General features: G+C 52.6%; 1 protein-coding gene across 1 annotated transcript in view; it reads left to right on the forward strand.

The window, feature by feature from the left end:
* Positions 1 to 396: 396 nt before the first annotated feature.
* The window catches only part of LRFN2 (leucine rich repeat and fibronectin type III domain containing 2), a 191,649-nt gene continuing 172,541 nt past the window's right edge, over positions 397 to 19,504 (forward strand). The window contains exon 1 of the mRNA XM_081045276.1: positions 397 to 857. The gene's annotated coding sequence lies outside the window, so the exon portion shown is untranslated. The remainder of the gene's footprint in view (positions 858 to 19,504) is intronic.

Consider the following 19,504-nt stretch of genomic DNA (forward strand, 5'->3'; position numbering starts at 1 on the left):
CCCGCTGCCTCGCGGTCCCCGCGCCACGCCACCCCCGCGGGGCCTGACATCGGTCGGGTTTCCGCGGCAGCGTGGTCCGCGCGGAACCGGTGCGCGGGGCGGCGGGGCGGCGGGGCGGCGGGCGCGGAGGCTGGCTCCCTGTCCCTGCAGCTCCGCCGGCCGCCACTGGGGGCAACGACACCGGAGAGTCGGCGCGGACTGTGCGCTCCGCCGCTGGGCTCCGCGGCTGCCTCTGCAGCCCGTCGGCTCCCTCCCGGATCTGCGCGTGTGATCGCTGTGCGTGTGTGTGTGTGCGTGTGTGTGTGTGTGTGACCGGGGGCGCGTGTGAGCGCGCGGGGGGCAGTGTGCACGCGGGGAGCGCGGGGGAGTGTGTGTGTGTGCGTGTGGGTGTGAGTGCCTGGCTCGCTCTTGCACACACACACACACACACACACACACACGCACACACACCCTGGCTGTCTCGTCTGAACTTGAAGACACCCCACATTCCAAGATGCCCGAGATGCCCGGGAATTCCCGGCGTGCTTCAATCTGGAAAATCCTACCCGCGGCTTCCTAGGGTGGGAGCATCGTGTTTTTGTTTTTTGTTTTTTTTTTAAATCTGGAAGAGAAGAGAACAAGTTGTGCTTTTTCCTCCCTTCTTCTTGCTCAATGCCATGGATATAACTGAATAAGCCGCTCAGGGCTCTCCCCGCGTGGACGTCCGAGGCCACCATCTGCCTTATTCGCAGGAGCCCAGGGCTTAGCTCGCGCCGGTCTCGGGCGGGGAAGGATGCGTGGCCCAGCCAGGCAGCCCGGGCGCCCCGCGGAGCCGGCCTCCGTGCCTCCCAGCCAGGGGTAGATGCTGCCTCGCCCAGGTGAGTAGTCGCGGCAGCCACGTCTCGGCGACCGCGGTGTCTGCGGGAGCTCCGCGCGGGGCTGAACGCAACCGGGGGGACCGGGAACTTTGCTTTCTCACTTGAGGACTCCCTCACCCGGGCACTCCTGCGGACACCCTCTTCTCTTTTTGCCCATCCGTATCGCGGGAGGTTTCCTTTTCTTTCTCCTTTTCCGTAGTGGGGGGTGAAACTCTGGCGAGGAGGAGGGAGAGCCGGTCTGTGAGAGGCTGGAGGGCAGAAGGGAGAAACGGGAGCCTCAGGTAGAGGGAAACGTGGAAACAGCAGGGGAACTTTGCCGCCAGACTACTCTGTTGCATCTCCCACATGCTGAGGCCTGGCCAGAGCTATTGCTGGGGGCTGGGTCCGCAGCCCAGGCTCCCTGCGCTCTGTGGGTTGGGTGGGTGGGGTAGAGCCTGTGCGGAGAGGTTGATTCAGCGCTGATGGAGGGAAGGCAGGCAGGCATCATTGCAATTTGGGGAAGAAGGTAGGGCAGACTCAGGAACCCGATCCTGGCCTCAGGCAGAAGGCAGGGAAACCAGAGGGCTTGTGTATGTGCCGCTTGGGGCATCAGGATGGTATGATAAAGCAATATGGAAACTGGCATTAGCCGTGCCTGGCTGGTAGGTCTGTCTCCCACCCAGCCCTGCCTTAGTTCTAAGGTTGGCCAGGGCAGGGAGGAGGGAGAGCCAATGAAGAGCTCAGAGCCCAGCAGTGCCTTGATCTGCTAAGATCATGGGCAAGACAGGGAGGTCCCCTGCCCTCTCCCTGTCACTCCAGTACAAAGGACATAGGCAGTGAGTTCGAGGGACACATAACCCCTAAAAGCCAGAGCCTGAGACAGAAAGAGGAGGGAACATGAGCAGAGGCCGCAGAGGAACTGAGCCAGGCCAACGCCAAATGCATGCGGAGATGTCCACTGATAGACAGACACGTGCAGTGAGAAGGAGCTTATCAGAGCCCGAACTCTGAGCTGGAGTTAAAAGCAGGGCTGTCCATGCTGACCCTCTGCCCCACCACACTGTGTGTGTGTGTGTTTTGGGGGGGTCCTTTATGGCTTCAATGGGCTGATTGGCCTTGTGGGGCTGGAGGAGGGGTGCCTTCAGGAAATTGGTCCCCCACAGCTGCGGAGGAGCAAAGCTAGGGGAAGGTGCCAGTCTCTGAGCTGTGCAGTTCCCAGGGGCCAGGGCTGGAGGTTCTAGGTGGGCTGTTGCATGTGGCTGGGGGCTGGTTTGGAACTCATGGTGAGGAGGCTGAGGCGGGGTGTTGTGGGGACACTGGGAGCAAAGGACCCCCATCTCGGGGTTGTGCCCTGGGCTGGTTGGTCTCTGTCCTCTGTGAGGAGCTTATATTGGCACACACAGTGCAGCCAGCCAGCTGTGGGATTTGTTCCTTGGGGACCTTGGAGGCTGAAGGGGGTTAGGATTGTGCAGAGAGGACGTTGAAGCTTGCAAGGGCCTGCGCTTGGAGCCAGCAGCCTCCACGGACCATTTCAGCAGCTGGGCCATTCTGCCGATGCTAGAATGTCATCTTTCCCTTCTGATTATGGCTGGGAGTGCGGAGTTCCATCTCTCTCTTAAGGCTCCTCACGTGCTTCTGCTCAGGCCCCCTGCCCAGCCCTCGATTTAGAGTTTCTGGTCTAATTCCTGCCCAGGAATGTAATTACTTATCTTCCTGCCTTGGCCCTGGGGAATACAAACAGCAAACTTGGCATTTTGATTTCAGCCGCTGGCAGTGCTTCTCCGGGAGGTCGGCTCCTGCCTCCATCTCCTGTCGGGCTACACTGGGTGTTCTCTGGCCGGCCACTGGGGCTCAGGCTCCTAGCTTCTCTGAGGTTCCAGTTCCTTTCCCAGGCCCAGAAATGTGAGAAGCTAAGGAGTGTGGTCCAGGATAGACTGCACAGGGAGCTCTCAGGAGGCAAGACTGAAGAGGAGAAGGAGGATGGATGGGGTGGGAAATGCAGATGAGGTAGGTGGGGCCACTGGGAGAGCCAGGCTGCCTTTTGACCATCCAGTCCCCGCGGGGGGCTACAGTGGGAATTGCCTTTCTTGTATCAGCTGTAGCTCTGAAGTAAGATAAAAGATCCGGGGATTCTGACCAAGGGTCAGGCTTATGGAGTCTCTTCAGCCTGTGGGGTGGAGGGTCTGTTTTCCTTGGGAAAGTCCTCTGTCCTAAGGTGGAGATGAGTACAATTATTGGCATTGGGGCATTCCCATTCTGATGGGAGAAGCTGCTAGAGGGAAAGCAGAGCCACAGAACAAAAAAACAACCAGAGATAGCCAAGTGGAATTGGACCCTGGATAAAAGCAACCACAATTTGGGTGTTTTGCGATTTTTCTTTGGGCACAGTTGTTGTTTTAGGGTCCAACTTATTTGAAGGGATAGAGTTGTCATATAATGGAGTGGAACTGAACCTTGGACGGCCTAGGTGAAAATTCTGGCTCTGCTGCCTCTTTGTTTGTTAACCCTCGGAGCTTCTGTGTTTTCATTTGGTGAAAGGAAATAATAGTGAATGCCTTGCAGATGTGTTTGGGCCTCATATTTGTCTTGATGCTCCCTAAACCCCTGTTCAGATCTGGAGGAGTGTTGGGCTGGAAGGGAAAGGGTTGGAAGAGACGGAGGGGCCCTCAGAGACATGGAAGGTAGTGCTCCAGCCTCCGCTCTTCATGGAGCTGCTATGATGCCATCACACATAAGCTGATCATTAAAAGACTCCAGGAAGCCCTCCAGAAAACTTTGGGAATGAATGTTCCAGAAGCAAATTTCACCTCTGGGGCTGTGGCACCTGCTTCCCTCCCTCTCTCTTGTTTGCTTTGGAATTTTACAGCCACCGAACATTTGCTAAGTATAATCCAGTGTTGTGTTTTACAACTGTCATCTGTCAACCCTTTTCTGTCTGAAGCTTGAGTGTGAAATATCCCTCAGAACCCAGCTCCTGACTTCTCTTCTTTGATTCTGCCTATTTCTGCCCCAAGAGTGGCCTCACTGGGATGGTCTCAGGTCCAGGCCAAGTGAGTGGACACAGTTCCCGCTGGAGTCTGTGCAAAGCCTGTGGCTGTACCTGGGACCCATCTGTGGAATTGAGAAACACACCCAGTCAGGGGGAGGGGCTCAGACCCACACGTGTATTTAGCAGGGTCTGACAAAAGAACCAACTGGTACAGGGGTGGAGAGGGAGGCCTCACCATAATGGGAAGGTTTAAGTAAAGGTATTTTGAGGAAGTAGGTAGTCAGGTCTGGAGATAGGGACCAGGGAGAGTAGCCATGTCCAGACTGCTCAGGGTGAGGGCAATCAGGAAGGCTTCTTGGAGGAGGTGAGAATTTGAGGAATAGCAAAAGTCCATAGAAGTCCATAGAAGACAGATTTTATTTTCTTTTAAATTCTCAGAAATAACTGAGAATTTGGGGAGTTTCAGGGGTGGGGTCCTGAACAAGTAGAATGGATATTTCATGAAATTTCTTAGGCTATTGGGACCAGCTCCTTCAAACAAACAACTTCTTGATTGCATATTATACGTCAGACACACATTGTTATCACACAGAATTCTCACAATTCGGTGAAATTGCCACTGTTATTACCTCCACGTTACCAATGAGAAAACCGAGGTTCAGAGAAGTTGGGTACCTGCCAGGTAGCTTGTAAGTGGCTGAGTTGGCACTCCCCTTTCATGTCCATGTGAATGCAAAGCGCACACTCCTAACTCCTTGGTATTGCTTCTCCTCCATGGTGAGGAGCAGCAGGCACCAGGGACCGGCACCCCTCTGAGCCCTGCTGGCCTCCTGGCCTGGCTGGGGAGGCAGCTGCAGGGGCATCACAGAGCGCGTGGAGTCCAGCTTCCCCATGGGCACTATGGCCTGCCCTGGCCACTCACAGCCGCCTGCTGACAAGCTCCCAGCAAACTGTCAGCACCGTCCTTGTGGACAGCACAGACGGTGGGTCAGTGGGGTGGGCACCAGCCTGGACTACAAGTCAGGGGGCCCATGGGTGTGACCTGGTGGGGGACAGATCTCTTTCCTCCCCTGAGGCCTGGTTTCCTTACCGATGACTCAGGATTCTAATGCTCACTTCCCAAGTTTGATCACAGGGCGGCCTGTGTGCCTGGTCTTCATACAGTAAACAAACCTGTTAGCATTCAGGCTTGTATGTGTGACCCTTCCTAATGTAGACAAAACAATGAAAACATTAATGTGACATGGCCCAGGGGTGAAGGCATGAAAGGTGAGCTTTCATGTGTCAGTTTCATCTGGGACTGGAGTTCACCAGTAAGGTAACAGGCCCGCTAGGTGGGCACTGTGCCTTCTGAGAAAACGGACGTGAAGATCCTGCAGAAGACAACCATGGGGTCTAGACAGTGGGGTGAGGTTGGTGGCAGGCAGCTCGGAAGGAACACATTGATGCATGTGGCATTTACTATTGTGAGCAGGTGGCCACCATTGAAGCTTTAGCACCTGAAGCTTTGCCACCTCAGGCCAGTGTTTCTCGACCTTTATTCACTGTCGCCCTCACCAGTGAGTCTTTTCAGATCCTTTTTAATAATTGCACCCTCCCAGGACATTTAAATACAGACATACGGTATATCAGTGTATGTACTGATGTACATCTGTGCTTTGTATGCCAAGAGAGACAGATTCTTTTCCACCCCTCCTAAGCACAAATGTTTGCCCCCTTGGGGGCGCTGTTGCCTCCATTGAGAATGCATGCTTAGGGCTAACAGATTAGGATTAGGAAAAGAGGTGGAGGAATGAGGCAGGAAGCATCCAGGAGATGGCCAGGAGGACAGAGTCATTCTGGAGTGTGGGTCAGCTTGCAGGCTCACGATGCAAATCCCCGGAAAAGGCATCTCTATTTTATCAAGATGGGCAGCGGGGCAGGGTTGGATGCACTGCCCTAGAACACGAGGCTAGAGCCAAAGAGAAAAAGGTGAGAGTCCAGGCCAAAGACAACTCTGTGCTGGGTCACTGGCTTGTTAAACAATTGAGTCCAAGTGCACTCAGCAAGTTTACACAGTGACACAATCTACCCCTGTGTTGATCTGGTGGTTCTTGTCTTTTTCTGGGTGATTTCCTTGCCTTGTAGCTGCATGTTGTGTGGCAGGTATGAGGGTCCTACAGAAGAGACACACGGCTATGTGTGGCTTTGCTTACAAGCAACACAAGACCAGGGCATCTTTGATTTGGACAGATCTGGGCCTCCTTTCTTGAATATCCCCAAGGGCCAAGGCTGATGGGTAGCGGACCAACCTGAGGGACAGACTGGAACAATACAGACAACATTTAGGTGTTAAACTGTGTCAAGCTGGATTAAACAGTAACACTGAGCTCTTGTAATTTATCAGCCCGCTTGGGATTGTCTGCTGGGTCTCTTTCGGCCGTCCTGTATTAACCGGGCAGGCCTGAAACATGAGAGGCTGCAAAATCCCCAAATTGGGTTCTTTGGAGTTCAATGCATTTATTATTGGCATGTCTTATATGAAATCGCCCACCGGCAGGAGCTAAGCCACAGTCAGTCTGCCCAGGCACACTATGAGAAGCAGAATGCTGAGTCTCTTTCAATCCGTCTCCCTTCTGTATTTCCCTCCCAGGCCATCTGCCCTTGATCCCACTTCAGTCTAGGCCACAGGGAGCACGCTTCCCTCTCACCTTAACTCAGGTCTCTGAAAAACTTCACTGGGATGCAACATCTATTTGGTCGTCCCATCTCTCCTTCCCTAGGACTCACTTCCTGCTCATTTTCTGCAAAGCTAGCACTTTCTATCCCAGCTACCCCTCCTGATCTATTCTTTAGCTTTAGTCAAATAAGCTGGGGCATGGGGTTTACTATGGTCCCCTGTGTAGGTGCCTACTTCACAGTAGTTGTGAACTGGGTCTTGTTGTTACTTGACTCACCCGGAGCCCCAGAATGAGTGGCCTATATAGGCACTCAGTCTGCCAGACTTGGAGGAGCTTGGGGAGCCAGCTGGGCTCAGGTTCTGGCTTGGACCTCCGAGCCTGATGAGAGAGAGATGTGGGGGCCAGGGATGATGGCAGTGTAGGTGAAGGCATGCTTGATTTTCTGAGTTCCTGGAAACCCCTGGAAATGTCCAACAAGGCCGTGAGATGAGGCCCTGTCATTCTAAAAAGGTATTGAAAATTCCTAGGTGGGCAAGGTTGATCTCTTGACCCAATTCCCCCTCCCCCAGGAAGCCACTATAATACTCGAATAAATCTGCTTGGGCAGAAGGGAGGGAGAGTGGATGGTGACCTGGGGTCATGGAGATAAAAGTTAGGGGTACTTGTACACTGCCAGGCACGGGGGGCTGGTCTTGGAGGACTCGCTGGGGTGCAGGGGAACCTGGAACGAGTTGTCCTTTTAGCTCCACCAGGAACTTGCCACGTGATCAGGCCAGCACCTCTCCCATGCTGTCCTTACCTATAGAACAGGGCCTGCGTGCTTTCTTAAGTCCCTTCCAGTTCAGGTACTTGATTCTTTGATTTGTAAGTCCATGAACCAACCTGGGGAAAAATACATCTGCTGAGCCATCCAGGCCCTGGAAGGGACTTGTCCAGGCTCCTCCAGCCTCCTTCTCATCCTGTTCTCCTTCCAGATGGCGCTGACCTGATGCTTCCCTTTGCTCGATGCCCTCTGACTGCTATTAACCTTCCCCAAACCCTGTTCCTGGGCTCCAGTTTTGAATGACCAGGATCTCAGGGCTGCAGTGGGAAGGGAAATGTCTCCTTCCTCCCTCACTCCAATGCAGGCATGTGCATGTACACATGGTCCTACACACTCACTCACTCACACGTGCACACACATACCCACAAGAATACATACATAAGTCCACACGCTCGCACTCTAACATACACTCACACACACTCACACCCCTTCCACACATATACATACTCCCACATACATGTACAAACACGGGTATGCACACATATATGATTGTACCACTATACTTAATACATATTCACAAACACACATGCACACATACACACATACTCATACATTCATATGTGCGCACATAGTCACACACCATACACATGCTATCACATATATACTCGTACACATACACACACACACGCAGTAGCACACATTCTTTTGTCTACTGCCTCAGCTTCTCCCTCTAATATATGGGCACACGCCATCCTACCGTTCCAGAGCAATGGCCACTTTGCACAGAGCATTTCTGTGTGTGGTGTCCTATAGTCCCTCACCAGGGCAGAGTTTTGCCCTCCTCTTTGTTTGGGTGAGGAACCAGGCTCAGGTTGAGCATGGCCATGGGGGTAGCAGAGCCAGGATGAGAATTCAGCCCTCTGACCATATCCAGAGGTTCCCATCACTGCAAAGCTGTCTGAGCGCTCTTACACCCATCAAGACGCTTGCTGCAGAGCAGCCCTGGGAGACAGGGAGGGTACATTTAGTCCCTGCATGAAAGATGAGAAACTGAGTCCTGGGAGAGTCACAGGCTAGGTGATGGAGCTGGCTCAGGAGCCCTCTGTCCTTCTCTGCCAGGACATGTGCACTCCTGTGGTTGCTCAGTGATCATTTCTGGGGCCCTGTCTGCTCTCAGGAGCTTTGATTCACATCAAACCTCCAGGCAATTGAGAATTGCCACCCTAGGTCAGCCCTAGGGGTGTTCCAGCCCTGATTATGCCCAGTTTCCACTGAGGTAGAGTGCGGGAGAGGATTGGACCGTCTCATGGCCATTTCTCATAACGCTTGTTGGGGAGGGATCGAAGTGTGTTCATCATGAATGGGCCTCCATTGCTCACACTGGTTTCATGGGCCCAGCCGCCCTGCCTCTTCAGGATGGAAGGCCTGTACTTTGCTGCCTGTTGTGGGAGTGAGGCCTTCTTTTCCTAAAATGCTCCCTCCACCCTCTTCAAGCTTTAAGTCAGGACAGCCTGATAGTTGTGGCTTTTGTGATCAAGCCCATGTCCTTCATCCATCCCTTTCATGACTGGCTGGTCAGCAGTCCTCACTGATTCAGTTTCATTCGACTAGCAGTTTTTGAACACCTACTGTGTGCTACCAGCAGGCCAGATGCTGCAAAGATGAATCATCCAGTCCAGTTCGTGTGTGCACCCAGCCTTCCATCGCTCCTGTACTTTTTGTGACCCTGCATGTGGACTGCAGGTCTTGGTAGAGGTGGGCGGTGTTGAGGGTTCCCAGTCTGGCTTGTTTTTTTGCCCCCTCCCATGCATGTATGTGTTTGCTCAGGACTCAGCTGAAGGTTACACATGATTAACTACTTGATATAAAGCTGACCATGGTGGTGGTGATGGTGGTGGTGGTGGTGGTGGTGGTGGTAATGATAAAGTCCACTTAAGAAATGTGCTCTCAAGCTGCTTTCCCAGATTTCTCTCCCACCCCACTGCTAAGCTGATTCTTACCCATGTCACCCAAATAGAGACTGATGGATGAAGAGATTCAGAGAAGTTTGGGGGTTGTGGTCCCAGCTGGCCCTAAAGGAACCATTTAATCTTCCTCCTGACCTATTTACTTGCTTCACAGGGGCTGAACTGGGGAAAAGGGGAACTGAGGGGAGACCTTAGAATAGCTATAAATCCTGGAGCCTCTGTCCAAAGTCACAGCTTCTAAGCACGTGATAAATGAAGGCCATTGCACTGGGGAGAGGACAGTTCTCTAGGCTTACATGGGCACAAATCTGGGCAGAAGTGGCTGGCAGGGGAAGAGCTCAGAGAGGTTATAAATGGGCAAGGCAGGCTCCTTAGGCCTGAGAATTCTTCATCTGATGGGGGAAGGCTCACTCCTCGTCCTTGGGAAGTTTATGTCTAAGAGGAGGATGGAGCAGATAAACATGGCACCTTATCTGGAAACGCTTAGGCACTAAAATACATGGACACTGTCCTTCTTGTGTAGGAGCATGTGTGCACCAGGCCCCTAATTCCTAGGCTCAACACTGTTCTGTGTTCCTGGTTGTGTGAACTTGAGCAGGCTACTCTGCCTCTGTTTCCTCATCTGCAAAATGGGAATAACAATAGTACCCAGCACATAGTAGTTGTTAGAATTAAATTAATTGCTCTATGTAAAGTGCTTGGGGCAGTGCCAGGTAGGTAGTGAACACTATATAAGTGTGAGCTGTCATTATTCATAGTAGATATAGTTGTGGGGTTTTCCTAAACTTGGAGAGGAACCACGGTGGACCAGCTTCATTGATACTCGTTTCAAACAACCACCCCTTAAATCACACAGCAACTTGGAGAGTATTTCATAATACTCTCCACATGATTTCATCTGACCCTCACAACTATACTACCGGGCAAGCGGGGCCGATAGACGCTATGATTATATCCATTATACATGAGGGAGAACTGAGGCATAGCGGTTACTAAATAGTTCCTGGTCCAGCTGGGTTTTTCATTATCTCTTAAGACCACACTGTATTCAGCTGAGAGGTGAGGGGGATTTTGGGGAGGAGAGTTTGTGTGAAGATGGCTGATGGGTTCAGGACTGAACCTCCTACTTAGGCCTTATTTGTGTTGGATTGGATTGATGAGAAAATAAGCCTCGGTGGGCAGAAGTTCACGTCACATTCCAGGTCTGCATGCCTAGGCTGGGTCTACACAGCAGGCACAAGGAAAGCAGGCTGTGTTTATACACACAGTACCTACCGTGTTTTCCCGAAAATAAGACCTAGCCAGGCCATCAGCTCTAATGCGTTCCGAAACTTTTATGCCAACATCTTTCTTCTTGAATAAATTATCCTTAACTTTTTGAGGCTGTGAATTCATTTACCTTTTGTGAACAACCAGACAGTTAATTCCAATGACACAACATTCGGCGGAAACTTGGGAATTCGACTCTCCTCCCTCTCTCCCCCTCAGAAAAGACGCATTAGAGCTGATGGCCTGGCTAGGTCTTATTTTCGGGGAAACACGGGACGGGATGGGAGTTAGTGGCAGGGCCACAGGACATGCTATGTGCACCCTTTTGACATGTTATGAATGTCCTGGATGGGGTGGGGGTGGGCTGTGCTGGGGGCTCTCAGGGGAGGAATGTGGGACCTGGATTGGGGACCTTACTATAAAGAAGGAGCATCTGATTCGGCCTGGTCTGTGTGGAGAGAAGGCCAGAAAGAGACATGCCCCTGGGCAGTGATTACTGCCCTAACCTCCTAACACCCATTCCCCGGGGCTGGTCCTGGTGGTGGGAAGAGGGACCTGCTGGATCTTTTGGTTTGCAGGAGCTGGGAAAGCATCTGGGGCAAGAAAGTGGGCCTTGGGGCCGGGGCACAGAAGAGGGAGTGATGACCTCAGACCTGGGCCGAGGAGAAACCAGATGTGGAAAAGAATGCTTGTGGGGTGGGGTTTCAGGAACTCTGGGGGAGTTGGGGTTCAGGTATGGATTCTGGGGTCGGTGGTCTAAAGGGAGATATGGGGTGGTGATGGGGGTGGGTGTGTGACCGTAGGGCGGGGACAGGAGTCTGGGAGGCAGTGGAAGCCAGAATGAGGTACAGTCCACAGGAGGGGAACTGGGGATAGAACCTGATGCCTCTGTTTCTGGTAGAACCTGGCACAGAGCCAGGATGTCTAGAGTCAAAGCCCCAGCCCAATTCCCCTACTTTCGGGGGAGACGTCCAGGCCCCAAGCTTATTGCCAGGGCTCTGTGATCAGCCTGCTCCATAAATCTCGGCCGCATAAATGTGGTACATAATTGGAGGTGCTGTAGGTCCCTGGGCTCCAGGAGAAATCCTGGGCAGGAAAGGGCCATGGATCATGAGTCGCAGGGCTGCCAGTGGGCGCTGGTGGCTGGCCCGTCTTAGGGTGTGAGTTATCTCGGGCGGGCCACCCCGTGATGTCGCTGCTCTACGGCGCTGGGCTGATATTTACTGTATATTGGTTTTTAAATTACTCTATGGCATTGATTCCCTGCTCTTGAAGTTTAGGCCTCGCTAGCTGTCCCTGTCTCCCTCCACGTTTCTCTGCCTCCCCTCCTCTTTCTCCATCTGTCTTGTCTCTCTCTCAATTCAGTTTTTAATGCAGAGTATTATCTTACACTGTATCGTGGTGTCTCATAGTATTATGTTTATATTACCTTATATTTATTAGATCGTACATTACCTTCATCCCTTCCATGTACATACAGCATTCGGTCGTTTTTAAAGCTTGACTCACAGCCATGTTTATCTACTTTGGACCCCATGACAATGAGGAAGTAGGGCAAGCCAGAGTTGTCTCCATTTACAGGTGGGGAAACTGGAATTCAGAGAGGCTAATGGAATGACCAGGTCACGCTTGGATTGAATTATATGATACCATTAGAGTAATGGCTTCTGAGTGTTGAATGCTTATGGTGGGCCCTGCACTGTTGTAATGTAAGCTTTATGTACTCATTTTATTCCCACGTTAATTCTGTGGGGTGGGCACTAGTCTTACTTCATTTTACAGGAGAGAGAATGGAGGACCAGAGAAGTTAAGTAGCTTGCTCAAGGTCACACAGCTTTCTAGAGGGCAGAGCTTGGATTCAAACCCAAGTGTAGGTTCCTGAGCCTACACTCTTATCTGCAATTTAAGCAGTCATGTGTGATTACTGAGTTGGAGTGGGGTGACAGGGTGGGGACAGAGGGTGGGGACAGAGGTGGAATGGCTTTGCAGTGTAATGAGAGGCATTCTTGTCCTCGCATACCTGTATTTTCTGTACTAGTCTGACTGCGCCCAAGGGAAAGACTTCGGGGACCTCATGTCAGCTGGAAATGCCCCAGGAGTGGGGGACCGTGTTCCTAGGAGCTGACTGTGGCCCCCTACCTGCAGTTTTGGTTCCAGGTGAGGGCAGAAGAGCGGGCATAGAACAGTGGTGGTAGTAGCCCTGGCTAAGTGGCTCTCTGGCTGTCTGCCCTCCTTTCCTGCGTCCATGGAAGGGGGCTGCTGTCCTGACCTCCATGGGATCTCACACCACTGCTTTTGTGCAGTTTCCCTTCTCTTTGGGTTTTGGCTCCAATCACAGGCAAAGCTGCTTGCGTCCAAGCTGGGCCTGGCTCCCAAGGGCACAGCAGGCCAGCAGGCACCAGAGAAAGAGTGGGCAGTACTTGGGGTCCAGCCCGTCCCTCACTGGGGACCCCTGTTGAGCACTGCCCATTGCAGACCCAAGACTCCTGTCTGAAAAGTTTGGGGGTGGAGGGTACAAGTTTCAGTCCGGGTTATAGCGATGGGCTCTTCCTATCCCCCGCCTCCCATCCCATTCTGAGGAGATCCTGTCACTGCTCCAGTCTGTGTCGCATTACACAGCTTGCCGTGGCTCAGCAGTTCCTCTCTCTGTCCCCAGCTCCTACTCCCTGAGAAGAGGAGGCAGACTCCAGAGAAGCAGGGATCCTCTGGGTCATCTGCATTTGCATGTCCCTTACTAGGGGCGGGAGGAGAGTAAACCACAGAGTAGCCCTAGGCCTGCCTTCCTGGAAGTGAGCCCAGGACTGCAAGGGGCTGCCCTGGAGAGTGTAGCCCTGCACTTCCGCAGTTCCCTGCGCCTGCTGTGAAGTGGGCCTTTGGGTTCCTGAGGCTCCCTGACCAGGTTCCCCCCATCTGTCCTTGCAAAGGGGGCCTCTAACAACCAAAATGTACAGTGGGCGATGAAGGGACCCTTACATTTCCTCTTACGGTTCAGACTCATCAGCTCACCTCACATCCTTGCTGGACACAGACTGGGAGAATCGCTCCGAGGGGTGATGTGTTGGTTGTTTTTCTTATTAACAACTACTATTTATGAGCACTTGCCACATGAGAGTTCATCTAGTGATGGAGGCCCAGGAGCCAGACAGCCTGGGTTCAAATCTCAGCAATTCCACTTATGAGCTGTGTGACCTTGGACAGGTCACTTGTCTTTGAGCCTCAGTTTCCTCCTCTGTAAAGTGGGGCTAACACCAGTGCCTAATCCTGGGGTTATCGTGAGTATGAAGTGAGTGACTACCCGCCAAGAACTGTAGGATTTGGCGTGTGGTGTGTACCATTTAGGCCTTGGCTGGTGCTGTGATTCGCATGCACCTTCTCATGATGTTCCCAGCTCAGAACAGCAATGGGATTTGCTTTGCGTCTAAAGCAACCAACTGTCCCAGTTGGTCTGGGACTGAGGGGATTTCTGGGATGTGGGACTTTCCATTTGAAAACTAAGAAAGTTGCAGGCCGATAGTGAAGAGTTGGCCACTCTACCCAGATCACACAGAAAGTGCGTGGCCGAGTCAGGATTTGTACCCAGTTGTGTCTGATTCCTACTGCCCTGTCCTAGCCCCCCTGGGGACTGTCCTTCTCTCAGCTCCCCACATTTGCTGAGTCCCAGCAGGCTTTAGAGACGCTGCCTTAGTTCATCCTCACAAAATCCGTGATTTAGGCATTCTTATCCAAACTTACCAAAGAGGAAACGGAGACACAGAGAGGTAAAGTAACTTGATCAGGGTCACCAGGTCAGGAAGTAGCTGAGCTGGGAGTTGAGCCCGGGCTGTCTGATGCTAATGCCTCACACTCGTGGCCACTGTGCTGCAGCTCCCCTTGTGTCTTTTCCCAGTTCCCGCCATGTGAACAGGTCTCATTCCTTTATCCCAGTGACCTATGCAGTAGGCACTTTTATCCCTGTTTAAAGGTCAGAAAACTGAAGTTCGGAATGACCAGGGTAGTTAGCTAACGTCACATAGCTTGTAAGTGACAAAAGCGGGATGCGGTTCCATCAGGGCTCCCTTTGTTTGAGAACTGGGAGGAGGCACCCCTGCCCCATCCAGTCCTGTTTAAATGCCCACAGGCATGAGGTCTCGGTCATTACTGGGTCCCACGTGCAGAGGGCTGGTTCCAGGCTTGGGCTCTGGTACTCTCTTTGATCTAGTTTTTGTTATCTGAGCCTTCCCAGCAGGTAGAGGAGGCAGGTGGCAACCACACAGCTTCCCTGCTCCCACCAGGTGGGGACCGCATGCAGAATGGGTTACATTTTCCTGGAAGGGCAGCAAAGGCTTTATTAACGCCAGGCTTGCTTCTGAGACAACTAAATAAAAGATCTGGGAAGGACAGTGACAAGAGCCTATAAATTCCAAACGATGTTCAGGACGGTGACCTGGGCCCTGGGGCCCATAACACTCAGGCAGCTATTGGGTCAGGGGTGATTTATGGGGCCTGTAATCTGCTGCGGGGTCACCTGCCCATCAGCCTCCCACTTGTAAGGTACTTTTCCTTTTTAACTTCCGAATTCTTTTCATAGTTCTTGGCATTTCATGGTTGTCCTCAAGCCGCTCATAGGGATGAACTACTCCCCCATTTAAGAGCTGGGGAAATTGAGGCACAGAATGGGTTGGTGAATGGCCCAGCTTCACCTAGTGACCCAGGTCCCTTGGCTCTGACCTGGGAAGTTCCACTACTATCAGTACTGAGGAAGCACTGAATTATCTGCCAGGAACTATTCTAAGTATTTTAATGTGTTAACTCAGTCCATCCCCACAATGACATTGGGACATAGACTATTGATGTCCCTGTCATTTGTATTTCATAGTATGGAAACAGGCAGAGAGAATTTAAATCATTCGCCCAGGACACACAGCTGGATTTGGACCCACACCTTTAACCATCATGCTGAGAGCAAAATGTGAAAGTAGCCTGGCCTCTGACGGTGAGGGGGTGCCGGTGCCATCCCCATCCCGCGAGGACCTGGCCGGCTGCCTCTTCCCAGCAGACATCTGGCTCCTAGGTCTGGCTGTTCTGGGCTCTGAGAGGCTTTAGCATGGCCAGAAGGAGATGGTCCTAAAGAACCACCGAGGGCAGGCAGGGCTGTGAAGTTCGGTGGAGGAGTGCCATGGAGAAAACCCTATACTGGCAGTCTGGAAACCTGAGTGCCCAGCCCAGTTCTGCCACCAACTATCCATGGGACCTGGGTGACGCCTCTGCGCCTCCCTCCCCACTGGCTCTGTCTCCCGTAATTCAGCTGGAGGTGGACATCACATGGCTTTGGGGCCCAAAGAAGATCAGCGTCAGACCTGGCCCTATCCTCACTGTCAGAAGCCCAGAGCAGCAGCAGGTACTCACACCGCCAGCTAAATACCTGAGCTATTTAAAGTGTCTGGTGCCACCTGGAATCTCTGGGCTCTACTATTTCAGGCCAGTTCTGGGCCCTGGCCACCTCCCACCCCACTGTCCTGCCTAATGGGGTTTGCTGGGGGGTGAGAGGAAGGATTGGGCCTTGGCTGCTGCAGGTTATGTATAGCTCTAACATTGCTTTCCCATCTAAGGTGGTGCGTGCTCAGCCATGAGGGTGGGGTGAAGGGCTCAGCTAAGGGCCAGAGGGTGCAACACCCCTTCTACTGGCCAAGATCTATGAGATCCCCAGATCTATGGAGGAGAAGGTGGGCAGAGGGACTTCTAGTTCCCTCCCTCATTCAAAATTCTTCAGGATGCTGCCTGGCATGCCTCCGTTCAACTTACTAGCCGGTAGCAGGTGTCACTGGGAAGCGGGAATTGGTTAGCTGCTGGGTTACAGAGGCTGATTAGACCTGCTCCCTGCCCTCCAGGTGCTTCCAGTATGGTGAGGGAGGCCAACAAGTAAACCAGCAATTATAATGCACAGTGAAGGTGACAATTAGAGGGGAGGAACCGGCAGGACTTCCAGGAGGAGCCAGTACTCTCCAGCTCACTGCAGGTGCCTCTGGCTCAATGGCTGCAGCAGCCTCCCCGAGGCCTCTCTAGCCCACCATCACAGGGACGCGATGCATGTCTTGTTGAAGACTCTGTAGCTCTCAGGATAAAATCCTAGTTACATGGCCTACAAGGCACTGGCCCTGTCAGCTTCTTTCCCTTGTCTGTGCCCTCTCCACATACCCCCCTAAACTGCTACAGGTCCTAGAGCATATCACGCTCTTCCCACCTCTGGACCTTCCTGTTCACTGGGGCCCCTGCTTGGAACATCATTTCCCCACCCAATGTCTGGCTGGAGCCCTTTCATCCTTCAGGTGTCAGATACTGCTCCTGGGGATGGCAGGACCACCCAGTCCAAAGTCTGCCCCTCTGCCACTCTCACTCAAGACAGCGTTTTGTTTTTCCACATCCCTTCCCCTACTCGGAATTTCCTTGTTTATTTACTGCTTCTCTCTTGCAGTCTGGGAGCAATGTAAGGGCAGGAATGGGGCACCGGGTTACAAGTGCAGACTCTCGTGCTCCAGTGTCTGTGTGCAAGTTCTGCTGCAATGCTCACCAGCTGTGTGGCCATGGGGAAGTCACTTCACCTCTCTGTGTCCCAGTTTCCCAATGTGCAAAATGGGGAAATAACAGTACCTACCCCATGGAGATACTTTCCTGCTTGAATGAGTGAAACCAGGAACTGGAACACTTAGATAGTGTCTGGCATATGGCCATTGCTCAATAAATATTAGCTATCATTGTTATTTTTATATCCAGTGCTTAGAATAGTGCCTGCCTCAGTAAATATTTGATTATTACACGAGACACCTGGGCCGCATCTTCAAGGGAGTAAGTCCATGCTGGTTAAAGAGAGAGCCGTGGTTCTCAGCCCTGGTGACACCTTGAAATCACCTGGGGGGTTTTAAAAACCATGGATGCCTGGGCCGCACTCCCAGAGGAGTCTGATTTAATTGGTCTGGGTGTGGCCTGGGCATTGGCATTTTAAGGCTCTCTTGGGACACAGATTCTAGGATTTAGGACCGAGGTGATGAAGAAAGGCAGGCGTGCACAGCACACAGAACAGCATGCAGCTGGGAAAGGTCTTGCTGGAGGACGTCCTTGAACAGGGAGCCCTGAGGGCAAGGTCAAGGACAGGGGAGGTCCATGGTGGTGCAGAAAAGCAGGGCCAAGCCGGGAAGGGCCCTGCACACCAGGCTAGGAAGCTGCGACGTGGTGCCGAAGTTGGTGGGAGCCTGAAAGGCTCTTAAGCTGGAATGATAGGGTCCGATGTGCCTTTAAGGAAATTGGCCTGATGGTTGTGTGGAGGATGGATTACTGTGAGTGAAACTGAAGGCACAGAGATCAGAGGGCAGAAGCCCTGCTGCCCCTGTGAGAGTGGTTTAGGGCCAGGCTCGAACAGTGAAGGCGACTGGCTGGTCCCCAGTGTCATTACATAACTCTCCTTGGCACATCTGAAGAGTGAAATCTGGTCAGGGCTCGATTTCTCCTTGCCACTCTGCCCCTGACGGCAAGTACAACCTGTGCCACTCTAGGCTGATGTAAGCCCCATCTCGCTGTGTCCCTGGAAGGGCTTTTCTGTCTGGGTTGTCAGCCAGACTCCCAAGTCACAGCCAGAATTCTCTATTCCACAGTCCCCTGGCCCGGAGCTGGTTGTTTCCGCCTGGAGAAGCCGCCCAGGCCTGCTTCCTCATCTATACCGCCAGCCCAGCTTGGGATCCAAATGTAGGACTCTTTCCCTGGTGCCAGGCCCGCCTACTCTTAAAGCAACAGCCTCCATCTTCAGGGCCTTCCCTCCCAGCAGCAGCTTGAGTATTTTCTCAGTCTTCCCCTGCATCTGGTTTGTAGGTGGGGGTTTTACTTCCTGACTTGCACCTCCCTGGCTACCAAGCTGTTTCCCTCGAATTGTTCCGTTGTTCTCCTACAGGTGGCTGTGGGTGCCAGAACTGCCTTTGGATAGCAGAGCTCTTGATAAAGTGACCCGTGTCCTTCCCACTGTCGCACACTGTCCACCACCATTTAGAGGAATGGCCGTGCGGCTTACTGGCTGTGTGATCTTGGGAAGTTACTTGACGTCTCTGTGCTTTAGGTTATCTGTAAAATAAGGGTGAGAACTCAGACATTTATTGAGTTCATTGCCATCAACACCGGTCACAGATTTGGATCAGACATCCAATTTAGATGGTACAATGGGCTTTACTTCAACAGCATGCTTCTTAGCATTAGGAAGGGATTCGGGACAAGGCAGGAAATAAAGTACACCCACCATCTTCATTTTCACCTCCTGAGGAGGCCCAGCAGCTGCCCCGCATGTATAGCTTTCATACCCCTCCCTCACATGGGGCATGTCAGCTGCTGTGGGTAAGAGCTGAGGTGTGTGTGAGTCTCCTCGTTACAGAGAAGCTGCAGCCTCAAATTCCTGCCTCTTTTGAGACGAAGGCCTGCTTGCCAGCTTCGATCCCTGGGCCCCCGATCAGGGGCTTCCCGGTACACAGGGCAGACACCACAGCCCTCACGTGCTTTAATGTACTGCGGGAGGACAACCTGGGCTACCTTCCCAGGGAGGCCCAGGCCAGCCCCGGATGCTGTCAAGTCTTGACTCAGTTATCTGCACACCACGTTTCTCGAACAAGGACAGTCAGTAGATTACCGTTAATTAACAAAGGCAAGATCTGGATTGATGAGAGAGAGAGGAGAAGAGAGAGGGAAAACTGCAAACCTCCTGGGCATAGTGAATCTTGTTTTTACGGTTTGGGGAGTAAACTGATCAGCTGGCACTGGGCACAGCCATTAGTCTGGGCATTTTTGCAGGCAGCTGTCTAGGGGCATCAAAAAATACAACGTCAGTTGTTAGGATTTTCCAAAGAACCTCAGGAGTGCACCTGAGGGGTAAGTCTCTGTGGAATGTCTGCCAGTGCCTTCGCACCCCCACCTCCACCTTAGCTAGGCCAGGTCTGCACCTTCCCCCATCAGAAGGCCTCGGCGCAGGGCCGCTGTGGGGTTAAATGGGTCAATGCAAGCAAGGTTCT

The sequence above is a fragment of the Rhinolophus hipposideros genome (genome assembly GCF_964194185.1).
Source record: "Rhinolophus hipposideros genome assembly, chromosome: 3".
In the NCBI taxonomy this organism is placed as follows: Eukaryota; Metazoa; Chordata; class Mammalia; order Chiroptera; family Rhinolophidae; genus Rhinolophus; species Rhinolophus hipposideros.